Genomic DNA, 18,344 nt, shown 5'->3' with positions numbered 1-18,344 from the left:
GTCCATTCTCTTTATAGGGCAGTTAAATTATTTTTTCTTTCCTTCTTTCTGTTTTTGCAGAGTGAACACATTTTTGTGTCAGTGTGTCCTTCCACATTTCTTCACAAGTTCTTCATCTTTCAGCTACAGGATGGATTACTGTGGTCTGTCTCTAAACAAAGTTATTTCCCTTGTCCCCCAGCTCACCAAGCCCCTCAAAAAAAAGATTCTGATCTTGCTGTGAAATGAATCTTTTTTTTCCCTACTGTGCAGTAGACAACTCTTACCCTGAGCTCACAGTCAGATTTCTCCAGAGGAGTAAAAGTAGCTCATGTGCAAATAATACTACTTTTCTCTGTGAAAAGAAATAGATCAGATAGAGGAAATACTTAACTCAGATTACTCAAAAGCATTTCCTGAAGGAAATAGGTTAATTATTTAACACTAAATTTTGTTGAATCTGGCTATCAGTGAGCTATTTTTACCAATCAAGAAGGATATATTTCCTAAATTGGTACTGAGCAATTCATGTGAAATGAAACTTGCTCACATTAACTAGTTTAAAGTAAAGGATGCATTATAGTATCTGTGGTCTGTTTATACCTTCGCTTAAGTAAGCACATTGTTGTAGGTTCCAGTGAGCTGAACTTTGCCTACATGTATTTCTACTCTGGGCTAAAATATTTAGGGAAAATATTTTGAATTATGTTTCCCTTTTTTGAATACCAGAATTCTGAATGGTAGCCAAGTTCGAGGGTGGCTTGTGTTTTCCTCACTGCCTCTTCTCTTTGTATAAGGTGTCAGTTTCCTTCTTAATTTTTCATATAAAATCCTAACATACTAAAGATCTATCAATTACTCTTGCTGCCCCAAAACTATACCCATCCTCAAAAATACATAGGAAGGGAAAAGAAAACTTATCAAAGTTAGTGACTATTTTCATGCTATTTAAATATGTCTAAAGGAACATAATGAAATGAATTTTACCATATCTCACCTGCCTCCACCCCCCAATCCCATGTGGGTATGTTGAGTAGGATTCTGGGAGCAAATGAAGAAGGACAGTGATGCCGTGATCCAGGATCTCTCTGGGGTCTCCCCAGCACTTGGATCGGCACTTGGTATAAATTAGGTCTCAGTCCGAGCCAGCTGAGTGAGTGAGTGACTCACAGGCATCGAATGAGTAACATCAGTGAATTAACAGCATTCTTTGTAGGACTCAGAGAATAAGCTGAGTGCCTTATGGCCTTCCCAGCCTCACGTACTATTTTGATGTTGGGGTCATTTCTGGGAATGTTATTCTGTACTTGACAAAAGTCTAGTACAATTCCAGGGTTAAGTAACTTGCCCTAGGGAAATTTTATGATAAAATATTAAGAAAAATGGTTAAATGCCCAACATGACATAGCACTGTCCTTTGGTGTTTAGATAATGTATGGCTGTAATTTTCTTGCTTTATATGCTTTCTACATTTTTCACCGTGTGTACTCACTACTATATAGTAAGAAAATGCAAATATTTAAAAGAGAAAATCTCTCTTCTCCAGATATGATTTGGTTAGAGGATGAGTCAGATAGATATATTAAGAGAATCTTAAATACATGTGTCCATAATTCACTCTTTAAATCCAGGAACAGGAAACTCAGGAATGAAATAGATTAAGAGAATCAAAGATACTTGTATTCAAGATTAGCAAGTAGGAGTGTCCTCAAAAGAAATGGTGATTATCTATAATTCAGGGATTAAATGTGAAAATGAACGTACAAAGACAACATGAAGTAGAAAATGCCACGTGGGAAGCACTGAGTAAAGGGCAATTTACCATGATTATGCCAATATGTGTGGTCAATTCCCAAGCAAATTATTGTGTAACCCCTGCTAGAGGGAGAAAGCTTCCAGCCTTGGCTGGAGAGTGGGGAGGATCCAGTGTCTGTATTTTTTAAAATGTCTACAGGTGTTTCTCATGTGCAAATTGGTATCCCTGCATGAGAACCATAAACCAACAGAAAACCCAAAAGACCGAGGACAATGATGGGTTGCCGACAGCCCAAGCTTTTCTGCCACAGAAGAGTGGTTCCAGTCAGGAAGACTGAGCAAGAGGCTCAGAGTCTTAGCTAAGGACAAGCAAGTCGGGACTTCTAATACGACCTAATGTCATCGACGGGGGAGGGCAGTTCAGCACAAGAAGGGAGCACCAGGTGAGTTAACATGGAAGTTACAGCCTGGATCCAAGCCGTGATGGATTTGGGTCCCGGAGGGTTAAAGCCCTGCTTCCTTTGGGCATGGACCGCATTCCACAAGAGGCTGAGACAGGAATTATGAGGCAGAGAAAAATTCCCCCAGGGGACTCCCGAGTCTGGGTGCCTGGAAGGGTGATGGACGAGCGCGGTCCCAGCTCCACCCGCACCGCAGGGCTCCGAGTGGCTGTGGAGCTGTGCGCTCCCGGCCGGACCTCAGACCTGACTGCAGTGCTCCGGGATGCGGCCTGGGGAGCGGCGTCAGGAGCAGGCTGTCCCCGTCATTCTCGTAGGTGCTGCAGTGACCCCCACCCCGGTGGCCACGGCGTTCCCAAGCCAAGGGTCTAAGTGACTTCAACCTTATTTACAGGTGACCACAGCTGGTTAGCCTGTGCTGCTCAAAAAGAAGATCCCATATGGGGTTTTGATGTGTTAGGGGGTTTGCTAATACCTGGCCTGCTTTGAATCGTTTCATCTTGACAGCAGCCTGGGCAGTCGAAGTTTCACCTCCCAATTTTATTTCAACATTTTTTGTTGAAAGTATAGTTGGTGTACAATATTGTGTTAATTCTTGGTATACAGCATAGTGATTCACATATACATACATATATATATATATATATATATATATATATATATATATATATATATATATATATATATATATATATATATATATATATATATATATAATATTCCTTGTCATATACTTTTCCACTATAGGCTATTAAAAGTTATTGAATGTTGTTCCCTGTGCTATACAGTAGGATCTTGTTTGAAACAAAAATTACTAAACAAAGTAACAAAGGAAGCAGACTAAACCTAGCCATGTATACGGCACAGTTGAGTTTATCTCAGGATTTAAATGTGGTTTTGAACTCCAGGATCTCTTTATTAACTTATCATATGTAAAGTGCCTGTGGAACACTTCTCAGAAAAATGTTTAAAAATCATAAGATTTAGAGAATAAAGAAGGAAGATAATTATACTGAAAAGCAGGTATCAAAATATAGAAATTGGCATTTGTGATACAGCAATATCTGAATTATTGGAAGGACGTGTTGAATAAGCGGATCCAGTGGTGGGTCTACTGACCGCAACATTCTGCCACAGCAGTGAGTGTAAATCAACTTCTGAGACCTGCAACAATTGCATTTTGAATGTAAATAAAGTTACATAACAAATAAGCCATGAAGTGTGGATTCAGATTCAGGGGTATCTCGAGTCCATATCCCCACCCACTCACAGAGCTCCCTGCTCTTCCCCTAATGTCATTGAAAGAATTGGGGAAAGTTTTTGAAGGGAAGGGCATGTTCCATTGCAAAGAAATCTCGTAGCAACCCTGGGAGCGTGGCCAGGGAAAGGTTAACGCTGAGATCAGAGGCAGTGGGAAACCTAGCAGGGGAAGCTCTTTACAAGTCACATCATATACTCTGTGTGTGTCCACGTGTGTGTGCATACAGACGTGTGGGCATGTATGATGTATACACCTGCCTTTCGTGTGAAGACGCCTCACTGTCCAAATTTGAAATCCATCCAAACGTGCAGTGCAGTCAGCCGAAGCTCCGCCAGATGCTAAGTTGTCTGTTGTTGCTCTGTCTCTTCTGCTGAACTCCACGAGTAAACCACGCGCCAGCTGTTGCTTTCAGGAACAACAGCTCTGTAGTCTACAGGTCCATGCCTTGTTTCACTGCCAACTCCGAATTCCTTTCAGGACAAATTGCCATTTGAAAAAGGGGGAAGCATTCAGTTGTTCCACAAGCCTCTGAGTGAGGAAAAAATTTAACCTTAGAGACAGCTCTGTGGGACAACATCCAGAAGGGTGCAGAGCTCTGGGCTGCGAGTCGAGGCTGTTTCTTTCAAGCTCTGCACTGAATTTGAGGTGGCATGTCACTTCTTTGGCCCTTGATTTGTTCAGCTTAAATTAGGGTCTTAGACCTGTTCGATCCAACGTTAGAGTATCACTTTTCTGATCAGTGATCCTCCATGGTTCCACAATTCCTTCAGAGGGAAAAATGCCCACATCCTCAAGGCAGCCTCTAAGGCTCAACCCCCCAAAACCACCACTTATTTCCTATTCACTCTGGCCCACACCAGCCTCCATGCTGTCTGTCCAGCGTGAGGGACCTCAAGGCCTGTGATCACTGTTCCCTCTGCCCACCCCTTTGCCTCCGTCTTTGCCTTATTCAAAGGTCACTTGCCCCATCCACACTCCTCCCTACCACACATTCCTCGCCCTCCTTTATTTTCCTCTGCAGCACTTATCACCAGCTCACCGACCCTGTATTTCTTTCTTTTACTTATTTTCTCTGACAATTTACAAACTGGAAATGCCATGGTGGATAATAGCAGAGAAATGGGGGAAAAAACAAATGAGGGTAGGTATCTTCTAAAAGCTAAAGTGCCCACCTGAAAAGGAGGTAGGAGATAAAGTAGTAGTAGTCGTTACAATTTTGGTAAACACAAGGTACGTAGTCAGGACTAGTTTTCACAATACTTGAGTGTAGGTAGGCAGCAATAAAAAGAAATTTATCCTGAAAACAAGAAATTAAATTCTTGGGAAGATGATGTGTTCAGCTTGAAATGTCAGTAATACTTTTATGACCTTGGTCTGATAATATCTTGCTTTATAATTTGATCTGTTTGACAGATGGGTCATGAATCTAATGATGCCACAGTTTCGGGAGCAGAACAGACCACCCCACGATGGGAATGGGACAACCATCTGTATCCAACGGGCAAACTGGGGTTATTTTATGAATACCCTGAAAAGAGTAAGTCATCAGTGGGGATTTCTGTGCTGTCGGTTATACTAGAATATGCTTTGAGTCTCAGAAGCATCGGTTACCGAGCCAAACAAAGACCTAGCATACCGAAACGGATCCCGCTTTTCTCAATTAGATGCAATTATGCAGTCAGGCTTTCAAATAGGTTGCCTGTGTATATCTTTGTCAATATTTATGTTGTACAAAGCTGAAGGTTTACTGCCAAGGAATGAAATGGAATACTCATTCAGGTAATTCTCCATCATTGATTCTCAGATCCTTCTGGTCATGTCGTCTAAGGATGAACTCAGAACCTTTACTAGATATGACTCAGCACGGGCTGCAGCCCGTGTGGCACAGCTGTTGGCTGATATCCTTCTAAACAGAGTCATGTGAGCCAGCCAGCTTGTGCAGAAAGCCCGCAAGAGCATCCTGCCTCATGGCAGCAAGGGTCACAGGGTCACCCCTTCCACACCTCACACCTGCCTTTGACATTTTTCCTATTTCTTCTGGCCGATGGTTTCAGCCTGGTTCCTTGAGGCACCTCATGGCACATCACTGGCTTGAATTCAGGATGAATTTGCTGATCTGGAGTATTGGTAGAACACAGATCCCCTCCTTCTCCAATGTCTTTGTCCATTTCTGTAAATTTGCTTGGCCTTTGTTTCTCTTTGTTTGAACTTGGTTTTGAGCTCTCGGTTGCCTTTAAATTGTTGCATCTCAAAATAGATTTCCATAGGAAACTTCATCTTTTCTATTATGCATGGCGCACTTTTATCTACTAGAAGGCTGATGATGTGCACGTTTTGTATCTGAGACCTTTGAGCTCACCACTGCCTTGAATTACTTTTTTTTTTTTAAGCTTAGGAGACAGGAAAGTATTTTTGTCAATAGGCTTTGCATTTATGCATGCCGGTTCATGTCTGCAAGACACCCCATTGGGCTTCCTGTTTATAAGTCTACAGAAAGAGGGAGTTTTCTTTTTCCTAAATTACATGCTATATATATAATAATTGCTTTTAAAATATATAATATACATAGAAACGCATCTGATTCCCTCGGTGAATGAAAGGTCATTTTGTGTCATCTTCAGTCAGCTATGCTTTGTGGCCTGGTGTCTGATTTGAGTTTCATCTTTGCTTTTGTTGTGCTTAGTGACCAGGTTCGATTAAGGGTGCAGCTCCTGTCCCTGGTGTAGAAATTATGTTCGTTTTTTCTGCTTATTTTCAAAAGGACTTTAATCCAATGACCTGTAATTCCAAAATGAGTCATAATTGTAAATATTTCTTATTGGGGCTATTATCAGCATTAATAATAACAACAACATTCTGAGGGCAGCATATCATTTGGTATTTTAACACACACGAAAAAAGCCTTGGAAAATAGTTATTGTTCTAGTTAAGTCAAATAAAGGTCATTGAAAGGAAAAGTTGCACGCTTTTGGGAGAAATGGATAGGACTTTTAGAACTTTATAGTCTCATTAAAATACTAATTAAATAATTCAGCCTAACTCTACCCTACATAACAGGATGGAGTAACAGCTATTCTAGAGAGATTGTTCAGATTTATTCATTTTCCTATTCTCTAAATAATCCCTAACGAATTAGAAATTTCAATCCATTTTTGAGAGTAGGCAGTCTGTTATTCTGTATTCAACGCTGGAGTGAAACTTATTTTGTGTTCTTTTCGTTCATGGGAGATAGGATTTCCAAGTGCTTTTTGAATTATTTTTGTTCCTCTCAAATAAAGTGCCTTTGGTGGTGATCTCCTGACCTCAGTTTCCTCCTCCCAGTTTTCCCCATGATCATTAATGACACCACACCTGCCTTTTTAGTTAGGCCTCTTAGCTGCTGAAGGGGAACAGCTTCTGACAGATGACCCTGGAGCCCTCCACCCTTGCTTCTTTAGGCCTCGCACCCTGCCACCATCCCTAGTCTCCTTCGCCAGAAGTATCTTTCTCTGCTTTTCTGCCTGGAAGGGCTCTTGCCAAGCCTTGGCAGCAAACCCTCAACTTTTTAGAGATTTTCTGCTCTCCTTTCTAAGCATGAATTGCAGTTGATTCTTGTCTTGATGGTGCGTGATCATGTCTGTGTCCATTGCGCTCCCCGGCTGGACTGATCCTGTCGGAGGCAATAGTCAGGCTTTTCATCTTCCCGTGCATGTCTGAAGCACCACAGCCTGGACCCTGGTTCTCATACGTGTTTAAGTGACTTGAGCTTGGAGTTTCAATGCACTCACATACAACTGTTAGATGAGTTGGCGGTAACATTGCCCCCAAGGCCCCCACAAGGTTCTATAGGGCATATGTTTTTTTCTGAGTGAAATTTCTCTTTTATTTGTTCTAGTGATTTCCCCACTCTCCTTTGAGATTATTGGAGTAACCCTGAGTTATTAACCACAATAGCTCACCCCCAGAAGCAAAAGATCCTGCTGTTTGAGAACTCAGACACGGGACATAAGAGAAATAATCTATCAGTCTTAAAATCTGGAAGCCATAAGATACCGTTTTGTACTTAGAGCACCCACAGCACAAACACCAGTCTCTCAAGAACTTGGCGCTGCCTTCCCAGAGGGCGGGTGCCGTAAGTGAAATGCAGTGAGTGATGAAGTGAGAGCTCTTCGTCTCTGGTACTGCCTTTTCCACCCTTGCTGTGTTAACTTGATCTTCCCTTCATATATTATGTTCTCCATTTAATTTACTGCAGTTAATATCAGTTGTTCTTCAACATCTCCTTGCACGCGCCCACTCCATTCCCTCTCTCTCCATTGTTATCCCACCCACGCCTCTCCTGCGCTCTCCAGGACCAGGCCTTTCTCCCCCACGCCCTCACCTCTGTTCTGTCTGCCCACCACCTGCACTGACATTTCCTTAACTCCAGAGAATGAACTTTCCAAAATGGCAGCTGAGTAACTGGGGGGGATTGTAGACCTCTCATCTCTTTACTGATTCATTCATTTATCTATCCAACAATCACTGAGCACCTGCTATGCCAAACACTGTATCAACTGCTGGGGAGACCAAGACAGGTAAGACTTGGTGTCTGCACTCCGCAGGGCAGGCGAGACTTGGCGAGTAGTTGATGGATTGCTAAGCAGGTGAACACACATTGGACTTCATAGAGCTGGGAATATTTGAACTGAATTTTGAAAGGTGAAAGGAAGTTAGCTCTCTAATGTGTGGTAGAGGGAGTGGACACTTCATGCAGAGAGGTAGAGACATATAAGAGTACACGGCATGAAGCGGCTTGGCCAGACTGAAGAACAACAAGTAGGGTTAGAACAAAGTATCCACAGGTGGGAATATCAGGTGCACAAGGCCACTGTCACGATGGGTCTTGTGTGATTAGACTTGAATGTATCCTTAAAGAAACAGGGCTATATTGGAATATATGTAAGCAAGAGAATTACATAATGATTATGTTAAAGTAGATCTGGTTATACTGGCAGCAGAATGGATAATAACATTTTTGGGGGGAGGCCCATATTTTGGGGGGAAAGGATATTTCGGGGGCCACCCCAGGTAATCCAGACAAGTGGCACACGCCTGCAGAGAGGCCCTGGGCAGAGGGAGAGAGTCGTGGGTGGCAGAAGTGGTGACTGCTGCAGAGGGGACTACAGGGCCGGGGCGGCGGGCTGCAGAGCTGCTGAGGTGACTTTCCAGTGACCCATCTGGAGAGTGGATCTGCAGTGGGAGTGTAAGGGGAGGAGATGCTTTCGAGGAGATGGTTCTGTGTGTGGCATTTTGATTGCAAAGTGTCTATGGGACATCTGAGGAGTGATGCCCGTTGTTAAGCTGGATTCAACAGTCAGGAGCTCAGAGGAGCTGCGGGTGAGGCCGTGGGGGCGATTCATTCCTGCCAAGTGGAGGATTGAGGACGAGGCCCTGGGGAAAATGGCCATGTACATGGCACATTGGAGAAGAGAAATCCACCAAGAGAAAGAAGAATAGCAGAGCTGTTGGGAGAAACTAGTTGAGGCAACACAGAGAAGGCTGTAACCTGGCTTAAGAGGGATTTGAACACTTACTAAATGGAGCATAGTGAGAAAGGGGGGGGTGTGTGGGGCAATAAAGCAAGAGCTAAAGCCCACCTTTAATTGCCAAGCCTGGGGAAAAGGAGGAGGAGGACTATACTTAGGTAGACTTTAAAAAACAGATCTGTGTGTATCTGTGTGTGTGCATATGTGCACACAAACTTTTCTGTCTGGGCTTTTTAAGTTTATTTAATAAAACAAAAATTAAGGGGGGAAAATATCCCCCTGAGAGGAAAATATTTGTCCACGGCAAAAGCTAACTGGTAATCAAATAAACACGAGCTGAAAATGCTGACTAGTTTGAAACACGCAGCCACCTGCAGTACAACTCCTGTCTCAGTGCTGCGATGAGGGCCGTGGGGGATGCAGGTCTCTGAGCCCTGAGGAGTATTCAGCGCAGGTACTTCTCCAAGAAACTGGACTTTAAAGGGAAGAAGAAAGTGTAGAACATATCAGAGAGCAATACAGGGCCATGAGAGAGGGTTGGGCGAGGGTTCGTTTTGTTTTACAGTGGGCGTTTCTGGCCTTGCTGAGTTGCTAGGCCTTTGCTCTTTTTGGTCTTTGTTCCAAAAGCTTTTTAGAAAGTTCTTCTCGCTTGAAACTCTGAACAGATTTAATCATGTTGGGTTATTTCTGGTGTTTCATTTTTAATTAAAAAATTTTCTGGAATTTATTTTAATGTCATAAATGAGGACAGTCTACCAGGCCTTCCAATGATTTAGCTAATTACTGCAGAACTTTAATCCACTGATTTGAAGTGTCAGTTTTATAATATTACTAAAATCTCATAAATATCCACATCTATTCTTGAAATGTAATGTATTTCATTAATACTCTCAGTGCACTATTTCTATACTGTTTCCATGAACATAGATTAATACCTCCTAGAGTTGGTCCTGTTTTATCCTTTTCCAGAAAATCCCTAATACTACAAATTCAAACATCCCTCCTCATTACTTTATTTGTATATATAGGTATATTTCTGGAATACATTTAGGATCACCTTTCAGATTTTTTTCTTAAATCCATTTGGGAATATTAACTAAATTTGCATTTAGATACTAAATTTATTTTGGAGAAAAAATGTTCTATTTCCCCCAAATTTGAGTCTGCCCACTGAAGAGGGTGGTGCATTCTACTGTTCATTCAATCATCTTTTTTTTTCTTTTTTTAAAACATTTATCAGAATCTTCTTAATATTTTTCATTAATTTATTTCTGAATAGTCTGTGCCTGCTTTGTCATTATAAAATGATATCTTTTCTGGGTTTTGATCTGGGTTGATTGCTAATAAACTCGTAATTTCTGGCTTCTCTTGAATAAGAAGGAGATCTGACACTGTGAGGCCCTATTTCCAATATGGTGATGGTGAGCATTGCGTTTCCTTAGGATGTCCACTTGCCAATTTGCCAGTGGCTGCACCCACTCCAAGCATTTCTGCTACTTACCTGCCCCCGTAGGCAGATGAGCTCATGTAGGGTTAGGTGGGTTATGGACACAGATACTGACATCAATGCTGCCACGCTGCTGACCCTGTGGCGTCACTAACTCTGGTTCTTGCTCTCTGACCTCCCTGAATATGACAGCTCCTTTTGGGCTGTGGACCTACTGCATCTTTCCAGCACTGTCGCCTTTTCTGCAACACACGCCTGCCTCTCAGGTCAGAAGCAAATGTCAGCTCCTCCTACCCATCCACCCCATTCACGGTCTTGCCGTTCCTGGCCAGAGTGGTCCCTACCCCTTGACTGAGCAGTAACACTAAAGGGACTATAAATTTGCCTCTCATCCACTGTCTTAGTTACATACCTGTGCTAGTTTACTTTAAAGGTCTGCCAGTTAGGAGGGGAGGGTCTAAAAGTCTTTTAGATCTCTGACTTTATCATTTCTAACCACTCCCCCACCCTATGGAACAGCTTACCACAGATCTCTGCTGCCCCATCTGTAGCATTGCCCTGTAAATTACACACAGAGAGAAAAGAACTTCTAAGCCACCACCATAACTTTGACTTCCTGTGACCACACAGACCATAGAAATATCAAGATAAAAATTCCTGAAGAAGAATATTTTGCTTAGGAAGACACTTTAATTGCATACCTTTCTGTGACTTGTAATAACTTCATAGACCCTCTGAATGTGCTGCACTCACTTTCCCAGACTCAAGGGAGCTTGCTCACTTGCCTATATTCAGTGTATTTCCTCCAACATTCTCTATGCATAGCTTTCCCAAAGGTACATTTCTTATTTCTATTTAAATTGTTAGATACATCCACAATATTCTTTTTTTAATCCTCAAATACAAATCATCTTCGAAGATTGTATTATTTCAACACTGAGAGTGAATAATATGCTTCAAGATTCCCAAGTTTATTATGAGCAAATAATTATGGTTGGTTGAAGATTTTTAAGTATGTTATTCCTACTAAGGGTATATATGTGAAAGAAACAGGTTGTAATGAGTCTTCTTCCCAGAGATTTTATATTTGCCTTTTGTTTGGATTCTTTCACTGTTGAACATTATTATTACCATGAACTTCTTTTCTCTTTGGGATTTAGTTCACCATTTTCCCCTCTCTCTTTACAGGAGTAAAAGAATTTATGTTGTCCTTCCATCCATCCACCACTCCATGTTTTGTGTCCATTCCTTCAACAGGTATTCAGTTTGGGTTCACCACAGTATATGTGGCCTCTTTCCAGTGGCCCCTCTGTTGGCTCTGGAGAACAATATATTGGAAATCAGAGTGGGTACGTGGAACCTTGACTACCCAGTATAGATGCATTGTGCCAGAAAAAGCCCAGAACATCGCAGCATGGCAGCCCACCATGAAAGGAACAGCAATTCTGGCTTTGGTGGACCAATGTGAATAAAAAGGCTTCATTGGGTGAAGACTTAGAAAAGTCCAAAAATGCATTGGCGTTGTTTCCTAAGGAATCTAGTGTTGGGTACTGTTTAATATGAGAGGGAGATGCTAACACTATCATCGTTATAAACAACATAGTTGTTGTAACTGTAATTGTTATTATTTTTAATATATTTTCTTTATAATTATTATTTGTGACTTACAAGACCCTTACAGAGGCAGTTGTTAAGGAGCGTGGCCGTTATACTGTTGCTGAAGTGTTAATTCAGTAGAAGCGTGGTAATAGCTTTAATAAGTACTCACTCTTTTGATCCTCACATTGACTATAAAGGTCACCCAGCAGTGCTTGTATAATGGAGATAGAAATCTATCCGTTTAAGTGTTTGTAGATCTTAAAATAAGAGCAGACATTCCACCGCATTTGACCATATATTCCAGACTATCAGTTTAAAATAGGAAATACCTGATGAGGCCATAGAAACCCTTTGTGCATCCCCAATCATTCACTACCTTCCTGGTCCCCTGGGGCAGCGGTTCTTCCAGAAGGTGGCCCCATTTCTCCTCCCCACCCCACTCTTGGCCTTTGATACCAACTGTTGGTCATTAGCTAAGCATCCTCATGTCCTGCATGTGTCTGAGCTGTGAGGGAACAGAACTCAGCTGTTTACAAACTGTATTGACTATGACCAGTATGAACAGCCTCTCTCCTTCCCTGCCCACAACCCCACAGTGCAACACGGGGCTCACAACCACAGCGATTCCCATGCCAGCCCATCAGGGAACCTTCTTCCCTAGAAATATTCTTACAACCAGAGATGTTTCCTCCCTTACTTCACTGCCAGTTTCACTCCACAGGTTACAGTCCCCAACAAAAGGCTATCCCAGTTTGAATTTCTTAATCAAGTCTCATTGACCCTGAGTACCTGGCTTTTTCCTATGAGCACTCATAGAAATAGAACAGGGCCAGGCAGTGGCTGTGGGCCAGGTTCCTGGGTGAGGGGACTTGCTGGGAGCTTCAGGTTCTGTAGCCTGGCACGAGCTTAGCTCCCAACACGGCGTCTTCCCATCTGCATTATTTCGGGCCAGGCTTCAACAGTTCAGAGTTTCATTTTATCATCTGCAAACAGAATAATCCCCTGCTGCATATTTTAAGACTGTTATGTACCACAAAGGGTGCTTAGGGAATTCAGTGAGTCAATGCATGGAAGTCACACAACCTGGTCCTCAGGGAATGTTAGTTATCTTCATTATGCACCATCGATAAAATTGGCTCACAGACTTGGCCAGGTATCAAAGCTACAGTCACAAGAATTTGACAGTGTGTTACTGTCTGGATCATAGTCACAATTTTACACAGTAAAACAAACTACCTGGGACCACCCAGCTGTCAGCCCACCTGACTCCCCACCCCAGGATCCCTCAATTTATCTGATTTGCTTGCTACCCCTACTTTTTGGAGAAAGTTGGCAAATCACACACAGTCAGTGACTGCTAGGTTATGTCCATTCCCATTCACTCAAATTGCCCCATTTTCAGTATCCACTGTGCTGCAAAACATAGACTAATGTTCAGAAATATGACAGCAAGGCCTTTCCCGTTCCACAGTCAGAGAACTAAGAATCTGTCATGTTTAATATGCCATGTGACACTAAGCAAAGCAGGAAAACAGGCTTCTGTGCTTTAAGAAAGTTTTTAACAATGACGTTTGAAACTAAAAGTGTTTTTGTTTGGCCTTCAGCTAACCAGAAAATTCAATTGACTCCTATTACCCATTACTCAGGTGTCCTGGTTTTATTGTATTAGGCACTTTTTCCTCATCTCCCCAGCATGGCTTTGCTCCATCAGCACAGATGGAGTGTCTCCAAGGCTGCTCCGTGTGCATAGGCGTGTGTATGCACACATGTGCACCCACTGATTGGTGCCACTGATTCATATCCAGGAGTTGTTCTGTCTTATAACTCAAGCACTGCTTTATTATATCCTAGAAAACTGCTTTTAGATCATTGATTGAACTATAGACCATCCTTTTGCCCACATTAGAAAGTGACATCTTCCAAGACACAGGTCCTATGTGCTTGTATTTATGTATAAGTAAGAATTAAATATGTATGTCATCCCCTCACATATTTAATTTGTGCCTTCCCAATTGAATGTGCACAGTAAAGGCTAACTTCCCATAACAGGAGAACTTTTAGGAAGTAAGAAGAAGGAATTAGCCACCATGGAGAAGACAGGATATCAAGCAGGAGTTTGGTGTAAAGTCATTTATTCTAAAGCTGCTCTGGCTCAATAAATAAGTGGAATTGACATTGTTGTATCATGGCAGAGCATCTGCTATTGAAGACTGATTTTAATTTACTTTGATATAAGTGGAAAATTATGTCAGAACAGCATGGGAAATGAAGAACACTGCATCTATCTGTACTCCTGAAGTGTGTTTCAGAGCTGCTCAATTTTGAAGAAAATTATCTTGTCTGGAGACAATAGAATTATTTTCATTGTTGGAATTTTTGTAGCTCCCAGAAGCACATCTGCAGGTGATTCTGTAAAAGTCTAGAGTTGACTTAAATAGCAGGAAATTTTAGCCTATTGAAATCAGGAGATGTGAAATATTTTTGCCTACCACCACCACCGCCACCACCACCACCAGGCAAGCACTTGTACACCCAGAGAGATTTCACATCAGAGGGAATGACAAAGCTGGTTCTGTTACCGAGGCCAAACTTGTTCTGCTCACTGCACAACAGTGATAAATAAATAAATCAGGAGACAAGGTTTTGGGGCAAGGAATAGTAACTTTATTCAGAAAACTGGCAGACCAAGAAGATGGGGGACTAATATCCTGGAGAATCATCTTTCCCAAGTCAGAATTAAGGCTCCTTTTGAACTAAAAAGGGGAAGGGGTGTGGTTGGTTGTGCAAACTTCTTGCTGCCGGCATTCTTTGTTCTTGCAGCCATCCATGTGGCTCAGGCTATTGTGTCCCTGTAAGCCTGCAACAAAACAAAAGTTATTCTCTATTTTGCAACTTGCCATCTCTGCGTAAGTGCAGAAGTGCTAACATCCTTAAAGGTCAGAGACCCGAGAATAGGCTTTCCTGTAGGTTTTAGGCTAAAGGAAACGTTGTTTTACAAAAGGTGCAGAGCCAGCAAGATTAAGCCTGGAAAACAGGTCACAGGGCTTCAAACTGAAGGAACAGATCCAATATGGCGTCAGATTTGTTCTCAATTACAGTTTTAGTTAGGGGAAATTTTGCAGCAGACAATCCCCTCAGTTGTTTTTCTTTCTTTGCCTGAGATCTTGTTTGTTGGCTTGTGGTCTCATGGTGTCAAAACCGTATGTTCAGATGAGTACTATTAAAATCATATGGTGCAGAAAACATATCTATTCTGCTTCAAAAGATGACTGAAACATTTAGCTTTGTTTATTCCCATAGAATTTGGATTGAATCTATTCTCGACTTCCTTCTTCTTCAAACCAGTTTTTTACTGGAGGGTTTAAAGCCCAAATTAAAGAATTTTGGAGAAGACTCATGTAATTTATAAGACGTTTACTTCCGAATTTAAGACTGACCCATACTTGTACTTTTAATCAAGGAACACAATAAACTTTTTTAGTCGATCATTTATGACGTTTTATACTTTGTCCATGTAATCTTTTGGAAGTTGAGAGGCTTAGACAATTGATATAACAGCACAGGTATCATTGCTCAACACTGTGAATGAAAGAATCCCAGTATAGTTTCCTTAAAGTATATTTTATTAAAAATAATAAAGAATTCTTGCTCTCTAATAAAGCAACAGACAGAAGCACATACTGAGTGTTTAAAATAAATAATACTATGGGAAAAATTATCTAAGCAACTCAAGATAGTATAGAGAAAAAGTATGAACTTGAAGGAAAATACATATTGTGCAATTAATATCTTATTTTTAAGAAGCAAATGATAAAAAATACCCAATTTTTAAATGATTTATCGAAAAAGGAGTTATATAAAGCCAACTTATTTTCATAAGTGTTACATAAAATGGGGCTATCTAAATCTATATTATTAAAGAATAAAATATATGCAATATATCTCCAAGGTTAATTGATTTTCATAATATTATAATTTTTCAAAATATAACTTACATATACATATCCAAGCAGCTCTTGATATAAACACTGTACCCTAGTATACAATTATACCTATTCCACATAAAAAATGAAAAGGCAAGGATAATGCCCTTGCTTACGAACTGCCACTGGACTTCTGGATATTCCTTTAGGTTAAAGACCAAAAGCAAAGTAACTAGTCTACTTTGAAGCGGTCACTAAAGATTTTAAGATATTCAATATCTATATCCAGTTACAGGAAAGACTTAAGTTTTCTGAAGCTTAAAAAAAAGAAATCAACTGCTGAAAACGAAATTCTGTAATGTCTCATGGCCATAACTATAAAGGCTCTAAATTAATGCTCCCTTAATTGTTTTTTTTACAAGCACAGGTCATGATCATCACTTTCAAATTCCATTTATGCTAGATGAACGAACGTCTCCCCACATGCTCAATTCTGAGAGTTAAGTGTGTGTGAAAGCCGTCAGTCACCTACCTTATTGGGAAAACACAGGTTCATTTAAGTGGGAAACAACACTACATACATACATATGGGGAGGAACAAGTTCCAACTGGGAATTACAGTGAAAACTGCAGGAACTTAAAATCGGCAGAGGAAACATACTGAGAATCCAGAGTAAGTGTTTTAACTGCAACCCACTTCCCTTAAGCTAGATGAACGAACGTCTTTCCACATGATAAATTTTGAGATTTAAGTGTGTGTGAAAAAAGTCAATCACGTAGCTTGTTGGGAACACAGCTTCTTTTCAGTGGGAAAATACACTACATACATATATATGAGGAAGTTCTAGCTGGAAATCTGTTTTACAGTAAAAACTGCATGAACTTCCAACAGGCACTAGGAAACATACTGAAACCAGTGTAAGTGATTCTACTGAAACTCACTTCATTTCAGCTAGATGAACGAATGTCTCTCCACATGCTATGGTCTGAGATATAAGTGTGTGTGGAAGCCGATATTCACTTAGCTCGTTAGGAACACAAATTTCTTTTCAGTTGGATTCTACACTACATAAACATATATTTATCGTTACTACCTCGAACTCGGGTTTACAGTGAAAATTGCATGAATTAAAAAACGGAATTTGAAAACAGAATGAGAAAACAGAGTAAGTGATATTACAGCATCCAATTCCGTTTGTGCTACATGAAAGAACATATCTACAAATGCTCAGTTCTCAGGTATAATTGTGTGTGTCGCCGTCCATCATCTAGCTTGTTGGGAACATAAATTTTCTTCAATTTGGAAGCTACACGACAGAGATATATGTGGGGAGGTGCAAGCCCCAACTCGGTTTTACACTGAAAACTGCATGAACTTCAAAACGGCACTAGGAAAAATACTGAGAAACCACAGTAAGGGATTTTACAGCAACCCATTTCCTTTGAGCTAGATGAACGAACGTCTCGCCACATGATCAGTTCTAAGAGATAAGTATGTGTGAAAGACGACATTCACATAGTTGGATAGAAAAAAAAAGTTTCTTTTCAGTTGGAAAAATCAGAAAATATATATATGTGGGGAGGTACAAGATCCAACAGGGTTTTAAGGTGAAAACCGCATTAATTTCAAACCAGCACTAGGAAACACACTGAGAAAGCAGAGTAAGTGTTTCTATGGCAACCCCTTCCATTTCAGCTAAATTATCGAACGTCACTCCACAAGCTCAGTTTCGAAAGGTAAATTTGTGTGAAAGCCGTCCTTCACCTAGACTATAGGGAACATACAGCTCCATTTCATTTGGAAATTACACTCCATACCTATATATGGGGTGTTTCTAACTCCAACACGGTATTACAGTGAAAAATTTAAATTTCAAACCGGAAATAGGAAACAGACTGAGTAACCAGAGTAAGTGTTTCTCAATCAAACCGTTCCCTCTGTGCTAGATGAACGAACGTTTCTACACATGCTCACTTGTAAGAGTTAAGTGTGTGTGAAAGCCGAACTTCACCTAGCTTGGTGGGAACACACAGTTTCTTTTCAGTTGCAAATTCCAATCCATACATATATATGGGGAGGTACTAGCTAGATCTCTGTTTTACAGTGAAAACTGCAGGAAATTCAAACCGGCACTAGGAAACAGCCTGAGAAACCAGAGTATTTCCTTCTCCTGCAAACCGTTCGCATTGTGCTACATGAAAGATATTCTCTCAACATACTCAGTTCTGAGAGATAATTGTGGGTGAAAGCCGTCCTTCAACTATCTTGTTGGGAACATAAAGTTTATTTCAGTAAGAGACTACATTATATACATAAATATGTTGTATTAGCTGCAACACGGGTTTACAGTGAAAACTGCAGGAACATCAAACCGGCAGTAGGAAACAGACTGAGAAAACAGAGTAAGTGTTTAT

The 18,344-nt window shown here is 40.9% G+C and overlaps 1 long non-coding RNA gene across 2 annotated transcripts in view; it reads left to right on the top strand.

Annotated features, from left to right (window-relative positions):
• LOC141578003 (uncharacterized) overlaps positions 1-5,328 on the top strand; it is a 46,812-nt gene extending 41,484 nt beyond the window's left edge. Inside the window, exons 6-7 of one of the 2 annotated variants that reach the window (XR_012507828.1) lie at positions 1,934-2,177; positions 4,867-5,006. This is a non-coding gene — a long non-coding RNA (uncharacterized LOC141578003). Of the gene's footprint in view, positions 1-1,933; positions 2,178-4,866 lie in introns of both variants that reach the window. The other variant, XR_012507829.1, reaches the window with a different exon arrangement.
• The last annotated feature ends 13,016 nt before the right edge of the window (positions 5,329-18,344 follow it).

This window comes from Camelus bactrianus, chromosome 6 (genome assembly GCF_048773025.1).
Source record: "Camelus bactrianus isolate YW-2024 breed Bactrian camel chromosome 6, ASM4877302v1, whole genome shotgun sequence".
In the NCBI taxonomy this organism is placed as follows: domain Eukaryota; kingdom Metazoa; phylum Chordata; class Mammalia; order Artiodactyla; family Camelidae; genus Camelus; species Camelus bactrianus.
Note: the sequence above shows the minus strand (reverse complement) of the source record. Positions and strands in the feature narration are given on the sequence as shown.